This window comes from Zootermopsis nevadensis, unplaced genomic scaffold (genome assembly GCF_977971745.1).
Source record: "Zootermopsis nevadensis isolate Lab colony 2312 unplaced genomic scaffold, Znev_1.0 Znev_ptg000007l, whole genome shotgun sequence".
NCBI lineage: Eukaryota > Metazoa > Arthropoda > Insecta > Blattodea > Termopsidae > Zootermopsis > Zootermopsis nevadensis.
In genome coordinates, this window is record NW_028259139.1 from 9,276,452 (window position 1) to 9,292,100 (window position 15,649).

The 15,649-nt window shown below is 36.2% G+C and overlaps 1 protein-coding gene across 11 annotated transcripts in view; it reads right to left on the reverse strand.

The window, feature by feature from the left end:
- LOC110829088 (Dpr-interacting protein beta) overlaps positions 1-15,649 on the reverse strand; it is a 281,343-nt gene that overhangs the window by 138,672 nt on the left and 127,022 nt on the right. The window contains exon 1 of one of the 11 annotated variants that reach the window (XM_087344206.1): positions 5,774-5,794. The exons of the other annotated variants lie outside the window; for them this stretch is intronic. The gene's annotated coding sequence lies outside the window, so the exon portion shown is untranslated. Of the gene's footprint in view, positions 1-5,773; positions 5,795-15,649 lie in introns of those variants that run through there. 11 annotated transcript variants of the gene reach the window in all.

The window sequence follows — 15,649 nt, forward strand, 5'->3', positions numbered from 1 at the left end:
AAATGTAGTACGAGTGGAAGAAACGAGAAATGCATACGAGATTGTAGTTGGGAAACCCAAAGGAATAGACAACTTGGAAGAACTGGACGTAGGTTACATGGGAGTATAACATTGTAATAAATCCTGAATGAATTAAATATGTGGATTGAATTTAACTCATCCGTTGAGGATACGACATGGAAACAGGGCATTGTAAACGGCATAAGAAATATTTTGGTTTCATAAAATAATGGAAATTTGTTCATATGCAGAGCGAATATAAATTTCCCCAGAATCATTGCTCCACTGTTTTCGCTACTGTGTTATAGATCTTCGTAACCGGTAACGGTTCTGATAACAAGGGGACATTAATATTTCAAATACTTTTGCCTTCACGGAACGTATCGAAATAGGAATATTGGTAATAATACTGGATATCCAAAGTATTTAACGTCTTGACTTAGTTCCTACCAATGACTTTTAGTACTGTGCACTGAAATACGCCATAACACCTTCACCTTGCACCTCTGTAAAATGTTATTTCTTTATAACCTTGATATATCACAATCTGCTCTCTGTAAATTCAGATCTTTATACATACCCATACGTTTAGCATAACTACGTTATATATATTGCTTCTCTGTGAATAAACACGATTATCAGTAATTCAAAATAGAATTTGTGGGCATGAAAGTGAAACTATTAGTGTTATTTGCTTAAAAACTTAAAAGACACTTAAATTTAGTAACTAAACTTTGAAAATGTGATACGAAGTTAAGATAAATTCTTGAACAAGAGAAAACATCTAACAATACCAAAACATAGAAAGGCCGGTAGCTTCAGTTGAACGCGAAATTACTGAAACGTGGCGTCTCTTCAATAAAGAAAGGTACTCGGGTCTTTGTACAGACGAAAATCTATTTAAAGAAAAGTTTTAAAATTTAGTCACGGAAGTTTCTTTTTTGTCGCAGTTCACATTGACAGCAACTTGAGTGCTGTTTTATTGGAAGGAAAAAGTTTTCTTTTACCAGTGATACACAGTCGAAATAAATTCCGAGCTGAGTTCGCATCGACTTCAAATCCAAGACGCGATGAAACTCAAGGAAGGTACCAAAAGAGTCGGGACATTAATGAATAAAAACACAAAACGTGTAGATTTCACTATCATTTGCTTTATGTGTCAAATGAGTGGCTAAAAATAATACGATTTCATCCAAATACGTTTAAATTTGTGTAAGTTTCTTCTTACATGTAATAATAAAGCTGATTTTTAGTTCTTTTACACTCATAAAATATTTTTATAACTTAATCACCTCAAATACAGTTCCTAAAAATCTAACATTCGTTCTTCTTGTCAAGAAATTAACTACTCTTACAGGATTCCAGATATTCATCGTGTTCAGAACCACCCTATTTGACCCTATCTTCACTCAGCTGAATCCATCCACATTCTAAATAACCCGCCTCTCCTAAACGCACTTTCTGAGTGTGAAATGGTTAATAAACTTTTACGAACCTTGTACATATGAACAGATCTGTAGTGCCAAAGGAAAAACATCATTTAGTTCAAGTATAACTGTTAGTACTTGATATATTTAAAGCTTGAAGAAGAGATCAAGACTTAAAAACGAACGTTAATTAAAGGAGACAGGGATTAGTTTAGAAATGAAGCTAGTCTACTTCAGCCTGTCAAAGGCGTTCATCATCAATTCTATAACTCCATCTTGTGGCAAGAGTCCTATTACGGGGGGAAGAACAGGTTGTTTTAACAGACTGATATTTAAAATTTAAATCGGGTCTGGAGTGTGAATTGGATTCATCTGGCCCATGACGTGAACCGGTGAAAACGGTAATAAAGTTTCTGGTTCAATACAGAGGATTTCTTGACTAGCTGAGATTACTATTAGCTTCCCAACAACGATTAACTTCATGGCGTTAGTTTGCTACATTAAGTGAAGTGGAATTTTCATGAATATGGGTCGCGTCCTCTTCGCTTACAACACAGTGAACCCTTCCTTTTTTTACCCAAGCAATGAATTCTGGTGATAAATGGCATTGCAAGGTACGCTTGCCGGTTTAGAACGATTTTATCACGGCAGGAGACTGGCTGGCGGGTGTTCCATTTTGCAGGAAACTCAGTAGTTCCGGGCCCGGTTACGCTATTAGCCAGTTTCCGGTGCAGTGGAATCCGTTTGCAGCCGTGCAGAACCCCTCGCTCCGTCACACGGCTCAAAGTCGTCCATTCTGATTCAACTCACCCGTTACCTTATGATACGAAATTTACTTTAATTTACTATACATTTCCACGGTTACACAGCGTCGAATGTTAGAATAATCATGTTCTTACTTACACACGTTTCTGTCCGTTACTGTGCAATGAGGATTATAAGCGTCATCACAAAACCTCACCTTTGGATCCTATACCGAATCAATTAAATCCTGTTCCAATACCCTAAGTACTTGTTAATGTCGATTAACACGAAAGAAGAACGTTTACACACCTGTTGTTATGTTTGCCTGTTGGCATGTCTCAAATAATACCCTCAACATTTCGTTGTACAAATCTTTTAAATTATGACGTCATATAAGGGCACAGTCGGTGTCGACGCGGTGTAGAAGTCTTTTGTCCTGTCTCAAACCCTGTTTTTTTTTACAAAATCAGCTGCAACAACCCTTACTTCTCACAGCTCAGTTATTAGAGCCAAACAGGTTAAAAACTAATTTCTTTTCATTAGATCCATACAAGTAAAAAGAGAACTGTATTTTGTATTCTTTTAAAATTCCCACCAAAGACGGGGGGAAAAAAACCTACATCCGACATCAGTGACATCTAACGTGTTGAGGAACACTATAAAGTGAGGAAATGCTATCTTGGAACTGAACGCGTCACCGTGGATGGCATCGGCACATTCCATCCCTCACACACACACACACACACACACACACACACACACACGAAGTCACGTGACGTTTTTCCACACAGTCCTCCCGGTGGCATCCGTCTTGCCCGGACGCAGATGAAAACGCCAAGCATTCCCAAGCTCTTGGTTCCATAAATCACTTGATTCCACTGTGAGAACTGCACAGCACTTCACTGTATACAAATCGAAATGAAAGAAAAACGATTCAATCCTTGCCGAACTCAATGGAGCAAGGTCGTCTTTGACAAGCTGATAGTCGCTCAACTACTCCAGAAATCTCCCGTCTTTTATGGTACCCGAAAATTTATAATAGTATTTACAAGAACCCTACCATAAACTACCTTCAACTAGTTAAATCGAGTAATTTTTATCTAACATTCCTTTGAAATCTAATATCATTTGATGACGCTTCCAAAGTGGTTTATTCTCTTGAAGTTCTCCGAACAAAATTCTGTATGCATTTACTTCTTCCATACGCTGAATCTCATACGCCTAGCTCTGATCACTGTAATAATATTTGATGAACGGTACAAATAATGAACCTTCTATCTGGTAGAAATTTACTGACGTTTAGCAATGAGTGATCACCCTGATGATAAAACAGACTTGATTTCTGCAACATCTGTAAACTTCTACCACATTACACGGCGCAACATCCTACAAGACATCCAAAGTCACTGTCAATTTCATATATTTTAATCACCGAGTTTTCTTAGCGGTACGAACTAAATACTATTTAGATTAACTTCGGTTACAAAGGCATAACCTTTTCCGTCTACATGCGATCATATTTACACGTAAGAGTAATAATTTCCAATGTCTATTACCAGAGGAATACAAGAAAATTAGATACAATGATTTAAGCTTTCTGTGAAACAAAACCTTAATGTGTATGGAGGTATTTACAACAAATTTTACAAACAATACTTCCATACACTCTTGGCAAGGCGCAATGAAAAGGAAACGAATAAAATATGCAGTTTCTGAGCTGCGACAAAAACATCTGCAAGTAATTCCTGGTGACAGGTAAGATTAATGAACATAGAATTTCCATAAAGTGAAGCTAAGCTATGTACAGGCACATCACTACGAGACTGAGACAAATATGTGACAGAGAAACTGTTAATGTTTATTTATAAATGTGCTCAAGATAAGACACGTTTCAGAGATGCGTACAATTCTTTTCCCCCAGGTTATAAAAATAATACAAAACACCTAGGGTATTTATGTTTCAGTCCGGGACTATGACAGTGTCAGATGATTCGTAGATTATTAAATGATATCATTTAATCTAAATAGATTGTTTATCAACTGAAGAAACTGTGGGATAATTCAATATCTTTATAGTTAAGAATTGTGTAGTGGGATAAGTATATTTCCGAAAAGATAATATGATAATGAAATACGATGATTATCGACAAGTGACGTAAATATCATTATAAGAAACACTTCAGCTCAAATAATTTACGTTGCCAATTAGTTTGTCACATCTACATGTGTTGTCTCAATGAATTTAGGGAAATTTCAGACGTGGTTACCGAAACGTCGGTAAACTTCTATAAGAACACGCGACAAAGTGAACTAGAAAACAACCATATTCATACTCGCCGATGTAATAACCTGAAATCTTACGTTACCTACGGATTAAAAAATCTTTTCAACACCCTGGTGGGTCAATTTGTTTTTCCGGTCTGTCCCTGATTCGTCCTGGATGAGAGTATTTCAGAGCCCTGAACAGAACACGCTTCAGTGGGCTTCCAAGGCAATGATCAGGGACTTACATAGTGGACCTCTTTCAATTGGCATCATTACGAAACCGTGTATCACCCAGAGCTTAGTTGAATCACAAGGAAGCAGCAGACTAGTATCTGATAACAAGCTGACCATCAGAACATTTTGGCAGAGACATCTACATGTCGTTTCAGTCTGCTTTATTCATCAGGTCCATATCTGTATTTGTGAATTTCCCCAATCTATCTCTGAAGCAAAGCATCGATTTTCAGAATATTATCAACTTAGTGTCACTACGATACTTGAGGTTTTCGCTGCTGTGAAAATGTCGATGTTATTTTCTGGGATATAACGCAATGTGGACTTGTAAACAGATATCAGAGCTTCGAAGCAACATACAGCCTCCATCTTCAGGGTTGGTTATCATAAATACAGAATGTTCAAAAAGTCTTTATATATTAAAGGTTTTTAACACTATACTTGATAATTTTCTTTCATAAGATAACCCAAAAATATTTGACACCTTTATCCACTTCTAATTGTGTAAGTTACATGGGTTTATCTATTTTAAATCCAACATAGTAACATACACTTATATACACCACGACAGTGTAAGAGATTATGTAAATAATACAATGCAAAATTAACCCGAAGATGACTAAGTGATGGTAGAAACACGTCTTTAAAATTATTCCAGTTAAGTGGTGCAACAATATAATAAAATAATTACACGAAACACTAACAGCAGTTGTATGAAAGAGTTGCATTGAAATTAAACTGTAACTATACCAAAAATAAAACAAGACGCTTCTAAGAAACTTAGTTCGAGTCAATATATATATATAGTACAGTTGAAGTTAAAAGCTAAGAATCACAGCTTTCAAGCTGTAGTACTTATCAAATTACAGGCATCACTGCAGTGTAAAAGTTTTAATATTTTATAGCTCGCAAAGGATATTTTTTCAAATATTATCAAAATGTAGTGCGTATCATTATCTGCTTTCTGCAGCGTACGAATTACAATGCTCCATATTATTATCTACAGCTCCCATGTGTCATTTCAACTTCTATATCACTGAAAGACACGTCAAGCACACCACATAACATTGCTATATATATAATCGTATAATACACATACATACCCATGCAGACTCAAAATGTGGAATAGTCACTAGATGATAATATTCTGCGCCAGATGTGAAGGTAGTACGTCAGGCTTGAAACAACAGAATCCTGGAAACGGGTATTAACCTTTCAAAGCCTAGTACCACTTCTTCAACAATAAGGAATTTTGCCTTTTACCACATATATTCGTCGATTTCCTATGATTCTCAGAATAAATGGCGATTATTTTATTGAACAGCTGTTTTTCGTAATGATTATGGGTTGTGTTTTCTTTGCGGTACGGACTAAACAGACAAGCTTCTGTTACAAAGAGTTAAAATCCCTTAAGGGTTGCTAAAATAAACAACATATACTGACCTATTAGCGATCACCTGGGAGACAATTCTAGGTAACTAATAAAAATAACATTAGAAATTATAATAATTAAAGCATCATTGCACACGGCGTATCTTAAAAAGTCCAAATTTTCAATACACGTTATTTCATGTATGAATGGGAGCGATCCCGGGGCCTCCGCAGTGTAAAACAATCACTAACGGCCTGAACTATGAATATAATCAAATTGACAGAATGAAAATATATAAAACTGCAAGCGAGAGACACATTCGGTTTGTCTATCAGGTTAATCGAATAAGAACGTCTGGTCTACGGCTATAAATTAACCTAACATTTTTTGTTGATTAAAACTTGAATCATCCTTTAAAAAAACAGCGGCATGACAGAATAGACTGTGTCTGTGTGAGTGTGTCCTCATTTTTCCGTTCTACCCACATACTATAACCGCCCCAGTCCAGCCTAATTGCAACGAGAATATGACCCTCAACACTGGTATGAAAATTGTAACTGAAAGGTATTTTAATCAAAATAAGTTTATATCTCCCTCACACACACGACTTTAGTCGCCCGCTATACGCTGATCACTTCTTTCATAAAGCGAAAAAAAAAGGAACCACGATATTTAATATTACGTAGCTTGCGTGATGTTTGCGCAAAACGAAAAGTCAATAACTACGTTCACCGCATAACTCAGAACACATTTTAGGACAACATTTGATTACACATTTCTTTCGTCACGTGACCCTATCTCTCCTGTTATTATTCCACGTAGCCCAGTCCTTAAATGTTCGATAAATTCCCTGCTTTTCTGATACTGGAAGGTTTATTACACTTTTCAGGACTGATCGCTATGGGTCCTACCCTAAACTAACTAAATCCTAAAATTTCACATATTTAAAACATTCATTTTAATATTATCCTATGCCTCCAAATTCTTTACGCATTTATCCTTTCCTTGCGCGCTACATGCCCCGATCATGCCATTCCGAATTGTATCGCCCGTTCGTTTACAGATATCTGCTCAGGGTTAGGTCCAAAACAGATGAGTGAGGAAGGCAGTTAAAGATCACGTAACCTTATTTTCTTGCCACACGAGGAAAGCGTGACAAACAAAACTGCCTACATAACACTGGTACTTATCTTGACATTGTGTCATATCCTTTGACATTTATTACTTCCTAGGAAAAGGGCACGACGAGACGCGTACACAATAAAGCACGCGCGCCCGGCAAAATCTCTAAAGGTTCAACAAGTCGGCATTGCTAAGGACGAAGGCCTCAACTACCAACTGGGATAAAGTAAACTTCGGGTGGAAGAAACGTCCAAATGTGTCCTATATTTCATATCACTGAAGCGAGTGGGGACATATCAGAGGAAACCAAAATCAATTTATAATACCGATAGCGGTCTCTTACGCTGCAAAGTCTTGTCAACATGCCGGAGAAACGCAGCTATCGTCTCCATCTTCAGGGCAGAAAAATATATCGCCTCCATTTTCAGAATAGTCTTCTACCCTGAAGATGGAAGTTATGCATCAGACCGAAATGTTGATAACATCCTACCCTGAAAATGAAGGTTACGTGTATTTTCATACCCCAAAAACAGAGGGAATGAGTTCCTTCAGAAGGTTGGTAACCACGTACAAGCCATAAGACCACAGTCCAAATTTTTATCGCCGTGAAAACTTCAAATATCATATCGATTTTTAATCTTATCTTCCTTGAGATTATTCGCGATTTTACCCACACTAAATCCCTGCCTACTCAGTAAAATGAAAGCCTGCCCATCTCTTTCGAGGTCTAAATAATCTAATAACCACCAAAGGACAATTCTGTATAACGATACAGCGTTCAGAAGAAGGAAAAAGTTCTAGAGCTTTTTAAAAGTGTAAATTACCATCTAAAATTTCAATGTGTCTGCAGAATAATGAGTGTTATTATTGTTATGGTATATTCCTTCTCTGTCCAAATGGTTCTTTAGTTAAGGATTGTCTGAAGCTGTCTTGGCATTAATTTATTCATGAGATGACGTGCAGGTTTCGAACAAAACACTTCCTTTCAAGAAGCCTGTTTTAGCAGATCCCACCTGACAGATAAGAGTTCTACTTTCTCTAAGACCTACTTTTCAGGAGTAATCTTGCCTTATACGAATATTTCACCTGTCTCATCAAGACAAATGAAATATCGTGAGCAACACAATCTCTCAAGTCCAGCTTTATCAGTTTTCTTTCCGAATTCTGACGTGTTTCGGAGTAAAAGGAAAATAACAGAATGCAATAATATCGAAACTGCATTATGTTAAGTGGCTCACTTGTCTTCAGGACAAGATGCAAATTGTGAAAACGCGAAGAAGAAACAGACAACGAATGAGTAATGAACTGTGAGAAGACAACAAAGAAACAAAGAATGGAATATTTAAAACTCCAATTAATATATCCGAAGAAAAAAAATACACAACCCTGTTACAAATGCCGATCGATTAGGTGTTTAGGAAAATAATTTATGTTCATTCTAAAAACAAAACAAAATCCAAGGGCGAAATTATGCTCATCTTTATTTCCACCATAATGACCCATATTCGACGTGTGTTCTCATAGACGTTTACCGACGTCCTAGATGTGTTTTTTTCCATCACCAGTAATAATAATAATAATTCATTTAATAAAGTGTTTGCCAACAGCGAGGTGCCAATGACAGGCAAAAACATTGATAACACATACTTATACAAAAACAAACTAAACTAAATATATAATAATAATGCAATTTTTTATTATTAGTGTGTTGCATCAACTGCCATAAGGTCAATTAAATAATAATAATAATAATTTTGTTTAGTTGTGAGTACAGCATAACTTCATCCGAAATCCTTTTTTGTGTGAGAATGATTCTCAAGTAGAAGAATCTTACATACAAAATTATAAAGTTTCAGTCTACAACTTCTACAGCGGACTATCAATACGAAATTTCATACAAATGTATTCATTAATTTTGAAGACGAAACATGTGGCTAGTGAGACAGACTCATTGGTATTATGCATTCATTTTATGTAATTTATTTTAAATACGGCATGAATTCAGAATATTCGAAAGAAAACGAACACCAATACTGGAAAGAAAGTTTGTTACAGCTTCAGTCTCCAGTGTTTATAGCATTACTCATGAAAACATTTATAATCACTGCAAATGAGAATAATTTACGCAGAAAGATTACATCGGTTATGTATCTTTATCTTTTAATGAACTACAGTAGAATAAACGACTACGTTTAGGGTTATAAGACGAACTTATATAAAAATGAAGTGCCTTTAGAAACTTCCCTAACAAATCTGCAAGAAACGAAATGTGGATCTGCCCCTGCTTTGTATGAAACACGTGTTACACTGTTCATGGTCCATTTCGCTCGAGAGGCCATATCTTTCCTCACACACCCTGGCGGGCATGCTGAGGGGGAGACGGTCTCAGTGATGAGCCTCCCCACCCCAGTGGGTCGTAAGGCGATACCAAGCCGAGTCAGCACAGCGTGCTTCGTGGGCCCAAGTCACGCGTCAACCAGTCAATCCAATTCGATCAATCAAGCAACCGGTTTCTGTAGTGAAGAAACGATACGAGGGCACTACGATGGAAATATAGTACCCAGTGACGTAAAACTGCACACAAACAGGCTTACCAACTTAAATCCCCCCCACCCATTTATACTTCAGCTCATCTATCCTGGAGTTAGTGATTTTAACCGACTGTACAAGTCGAATTTAAAGGTTTCTGACGAAGGTATGTCACTGAATTTTTGGACTTTGTCCATAATCTGAGTAGAAACCAATCTTTACCACACGTGAGGACGATAACAGATCCGGGTTTCGAAACGTTGTGTGCTTTTAGAGTGCCAGATAATGTAAAAAGCCCAAAAAATCTCAGTAATCCCGACGGTAGAAGACGTTTTTATTTTAGTCTGGTTTAGCTAAATTAATTTTTATAGTAATTTATCGCATAAATAAACTTTCTAAGTGAATATAAATCTCTAAGATTAGTTTATTACAGATCTTGATAGATCTGAAGGGCAGGAAAAGTTCAAACGTCATCTTAGACAACTACCTGACTAATTAACCATCTTCACAGACCAGAGTCTCTGCCAAGATAATAATATTTCAGCTGGACATGCTGTACCTAAACCATATTTTGTTCTTGTAGGTTATGTTCTCTAAATAAAATTGTTTGTTTTTGAGGTGAAAAGTGTGTAAGTAATAGAATCTGACGTTCTATTTCAAAACTGAAACAACGCGGCGCTTAGTAATTTGTTGATGACAACTCTATTTAACTTTCATGAAAATGCATTTTTCTCTATATCGGTTCAATGGCCTAACAGCTGAGGGAACAATACACAGTCCACAAAGCTGCACGTGACCATACACATGCGCAGTGAATCGTTACTATATACATTAACATTACAAATTCCAGTGATTTATAATCTGAGGTTTGTGTGCAGTCTGTGAAACTTCTGTCGATAAAGTTGTGAAATATTTTGGAAAAATACGAAATTAATCAAAATTCTGGAATATTTTCATTGATATTTTATCAATCAAATGGTTCATTATAGATGTTTGATGAGTCACTTACAGTACAGAGTAAGCAGTGTAATAAAAATAAAGTACAAACACAACTTGAGATAAATTTACTAAAATTAAGTATTTCAGCTCTAAAATACCAATTTTTAACATTCAAAACTGAAACTATTTTCTATTTAACGAATCAACGAGACTAAATAATTTTTCATATTTCATATTTATGTATGCCAAAGTCTAGTTAAAGACGCTGTTCTGGGTTATGACGCCATGTAGACATGTTAATAGGTACCAACTTTTCTGTCGTCCTGAAGATGGAGACGGCAAGTTTATCCGAAACACTTGTATCTACCTACAAACATATATGGCGTTAGATCCCATCTAAAGATAACATCGGCATACGATGGTACTTTCTTCAAAATTTGCATGAATTTTATTCGCATCTCTAGAATCGTTCATTTTCCCGCGTTCTTTTCTAAACTCCGTTCTGTTTAGACATTTTTCGTGAAAGGTAGATCGCCATGTAAAATAGTTTTCGTTTAGAACGGATTACCACCAGCACAATTACGTCAACCATGTGTCGAAAAATGTTAATTTAGTTCACTGTACAGTGGGTAGGGACATTCAATAGTGACTTCAACTAAATTTAGAACTGCCCGTGTTAGATGTGGGATGACGTAATGGTTCTCTCGACAGTCTTTCGACTGGCTCGTCAGATAGACAGTTTTGTGTGTGTGTGGGTGGGGGGGTGGGGGGGGGGCAAATCCAGCGATAAATTGAATCAGCGGTGGGGAAGGCTGTCTGAATCCTGCAAACCTCGAACACCATTGAGTGAACCATAACTTGGTCCGCCGTTTGAGGCAGTTGAATAAAAAAATGTCCGACAGTGCACGAGTACCGCCAACCGCTTAACAAACGAAAGGTATTTCTCTTAATTTATTTTACGAACCTCCCACAACTACATGAATAATATTAAATCAAATTGGAGGATGACTAAAAACAACGCATTCTAGTGTATTTGTGAAGAAGTGTTGTAGTACATTTTAAGAAACAATCACATTATCCTGAAAGGACTTCATAAAACTACAAAAATATCAGTCACGGAACAGTTTAGCTCTCCTGATTTATACTATAGAGCTCCCGGGTTCAAATCTCGGCCCACGGGCCTAATATCCTGAGGTCCTTCGTGTCTTCCTCAGTATTTCCAGGTAACTGTTAAGACAGTGCATTAAAACAGGCAACGACAGCTTCCTGCCATATCTTTCCTTTTCAGAATTAATTCATCATTTCGTTATCCGACGCTGTATATTCTGAACAGCTGACACTTTCCTATGTTGATTGTTGTTATTATGACAACTCTTGCTACTTTTTGTGTATAAATAAATTTTATTACGTTATTTTATCATAATAATTATTAGAGAAGAATTTTAAATGGTGCCAACGACTATTTATATCTGAGGTCAGTATCACTTCCTCGGCCTCCTAACCTGTCTAATCTTATGAGATATTCCAACCAGAATTTAATACGAGTATGTTGATACCCTCACGTCTGTTTACAGGGTCAGCTCTGTTAAGATCCTTGCAGTGTTAATCAGAGTCTCTTGTGAATATTTTAATGAACTTTCGGTTTGCTTGAAAGGTGTGGAATTTATTAAGCAGTTGAGCGACTAATAACTTCTTAATAAATACTGTGCTTCAAAGTGTAAGTTTGGTTATTTGTGACAGTTCATTAATGCACATACTACACTCCACACTATTTTACGTTACGTTATTGTTATTTTCAATTATTCCTTTGTGTTCTATCGTCAACCTCAACCCTCGTCATAATTCTCCTCACTATTTGGTCAACTTTTTTCAATCTGCCTTCCTTTATCTATTGTTCATCAACGTCTGTTTATTTTATACCTTCAAACTTTGATTCTTTTAAAGTAAGGCATTAGGTAAATTTAAAATTTTATACAAATTAATTTAATTTTTGGAACGTGGATGACAAGAACATTTCCCCAATTTCACTTGAAACTAATGATATACAAAAATATTAAGATGTTATTTGACGTAAACAGTGTACGTGGTGAACTATAATCAAAGTACGTAAGTAACTGTGGAAATAAAGTACATTACGACTAAACAGGAACATATTATGATATTCCGTAGCGATTCACATAAATTTTGTGTGTCTGTTTTCCTTCCACCCAGCAACACAGTTCAATTTAAAGGTGAAAATTCAGTTAAATAAACAATTCTAGGTAATACGTGGGGCACACTATATATAATAGGACTATTCTTGTTATATATCATTTCAACCACTCACATGGAACTCAAATTATAATGAAAGCAGTTTACCAAATGAGAACAATGAAAACACTCGATTATTACATTAAGCTCCAGTATGATACAGGATTCGTCACTGCTCTGCTATCTCACTAATTCTCTTCCTAGTGCTTCGAGAGTCAAATTTCCATGTATGGTTTATGAGTCGTTCTAAAGCCACGGACTCCCACGTTAAAATAGTTTATGTTTTGGAGTTAATGAAAAACTCATTTAGTTATATTAATGAGAAGCCAGCTTATACACTGTATTTATACTTAATGAAAACTCATTTGGTGAAAACACGGGCAGAAAGAAGGCACGAGAAAAAAATATAGTTACTTAATTTAGTATTGTCTGTAAATGCAAAAGTTGTAATCGTATCGCTTAGTTCATCGTCTACACAGACATTAAAACCATCACAGTATTTATTATACATCATCTAACAGGAGTAAATCAGCTTCAATAATTAAACTTTGTGTTTTAATTACAAATATCAAATAAATATTATTATTAATATTGCGATAATCGATTCAAAATCATTCGCAAATTCTTTACGTCTGCGGTAGGAGGAATACAGACCCCTGACAGCTGACAGCACTAAAACTCTTAAGCGATGGAGTAAATTCCCTGCTTCAACCATGAAAATGGAAGACAGAGATACCCCTATTCCGGTGTTAACATACTGGTGAGAAACCTGGGGTTGATTGTCGCGTTCTTTGGTAGTTTTATACGTGCGATGCACCTGTGAAATGCATACAGGTTGGTCTATCAATACAGTTAAAACGTCCGAAGCGAGAAATTTAATTACCTATCTCCATTTAGTAAAATAGTCTTTAGTATATGCCTTAAAGTTCCCTGTGTTCCACAACGCGGTGCTTAGACGCGGAGGTAATTTTAAATTTATTCACCGGTCTGATTCAAGGACTCACACGACTCAGAAATACGTACCGATTCCTTGCCTTATTAACAAATGACCCTATGGCATTTATATAATGCAATTTGTATATGAAGTTATGTATGAAGTCCAATAAGTTTAGTGACAGCTGCACTGCAGGGGGTGGAAGAGGGAGGGGTACTGAGTTAGACTGTGAGAGTCTAATAAATAATGCAATTTTGAAACGAGGTTTATTTTCATGTACACGGAGAGTATTAAAAGCAGCAGTAAGGGTGCAAAGTGGCCTTGTAGTCGGAGGGCGTCAGGGGTGGCAGTGGTGTGTATGCAAGTCACGTCCGTAACTTGTTCATAAATCCCCCGGGCGCTTCCGACTGCCACTACCCCGATAGTTTCCGGTTCGCGTTAAGCGCTCCCTGATTACCGAAACCACTCACAAGGAGGCCTCTCACTCTCCCCTAAAAGTTTTTTTTTTTTCACTTGGTTCAAGCATGAACGTTTTAAGTATGATTTCAAGTTATTTTGAATTGATTTTTCATCTTCGTACCAGTGGTGATTATTAAGCACTTTCTATTCAAAGAACCTCCATCTTCAGTATGAAACTTAGATTAACACATATGAAAACAGAAGGTACATTTAATAATTTTGTATGAATTTTAATTTTTATACTTTTACATTAAACACGTGAAAACATACCTCCTACTTTCTTCGTGAATATAAATTTCATTTATACTACATAGGTTGAAAAAGATTTTTCTGTCCTTTGAAAATCAGTATGTTTCCTCAATTGAACGACGTTACGGAGATGGGACTCTACATCCGAAACGTCGTTAAATTTTATTATTTTATTAGACGATGGATAATATCCAAGAAACTTTTTACTTAAACGATTATTTGCTTAAAAAGCGTTAAGTTATCTTTGTGATGAAGAAGTGTTGTGCTTTCTTAGCGGTATGAAATTAATTTTTAAATATTATTTAAATCAACTTCGCGCTTCAAAGTATTAATTGTTAATACTCCTTTAACGCAATAATCGTGAATATTTGGGGAAATTAAATGTAGAAAAGGTTAAAATAAGTACTGAGTGACGATTTCAATGATATTTTACACATATGCATTTTTGTCATAAACGTTTAATATTTGAACGTCGAAAGAAAGAAATAGCTGGCAAACAAATTATATTTGTCGCATTCGGAGTTACTGATATAAATTTATGCGGGATTTTTTCCTTCCGTATTGGTGCCAAAGAGTAACATTACAACCCCCCCCCCCCCACCCAGAGATGTAACTACCAAAGATACTCTTTTATTTAACTTTTGATATGACACTTGCGTCCTCTACAGCCCACAGCTGTAAGGCTAAAATTACAGCCTGGATTATTTATAAATTCACAGTTTTGTTCCGTTGCTAGTGGCGTCATAAAAGGATTCTTTTGTTTTTTTGTTTCCCCCCCCCCCAATTCCTATTTACTTCCTGCACCACTACTCTAGAAATAAAAGAGTTAATTCGTTCATTCTAATCCTATTGTTGCGCGTGATGTATGGTAATACACAGTTCCAGTTCTGCGTGCGGTAAGGGACAACGCGTGACGAAGCCGATAACAATAGAGCAGAGTTTGTAAAGGAGAGGACTGTTATGCTATGAAACGGTAAAAGCGACATACTGTGATGTTTTTTTTTCTTCAGAACAAGAATTGGGTGATAAGTTCCATTGTATTTAGCTTAATTACTCGAGTTGAATATAACAAAATTATAATTATCTTGAATGCCATTAATCTGTTCTTAATAGAAATATGAAATT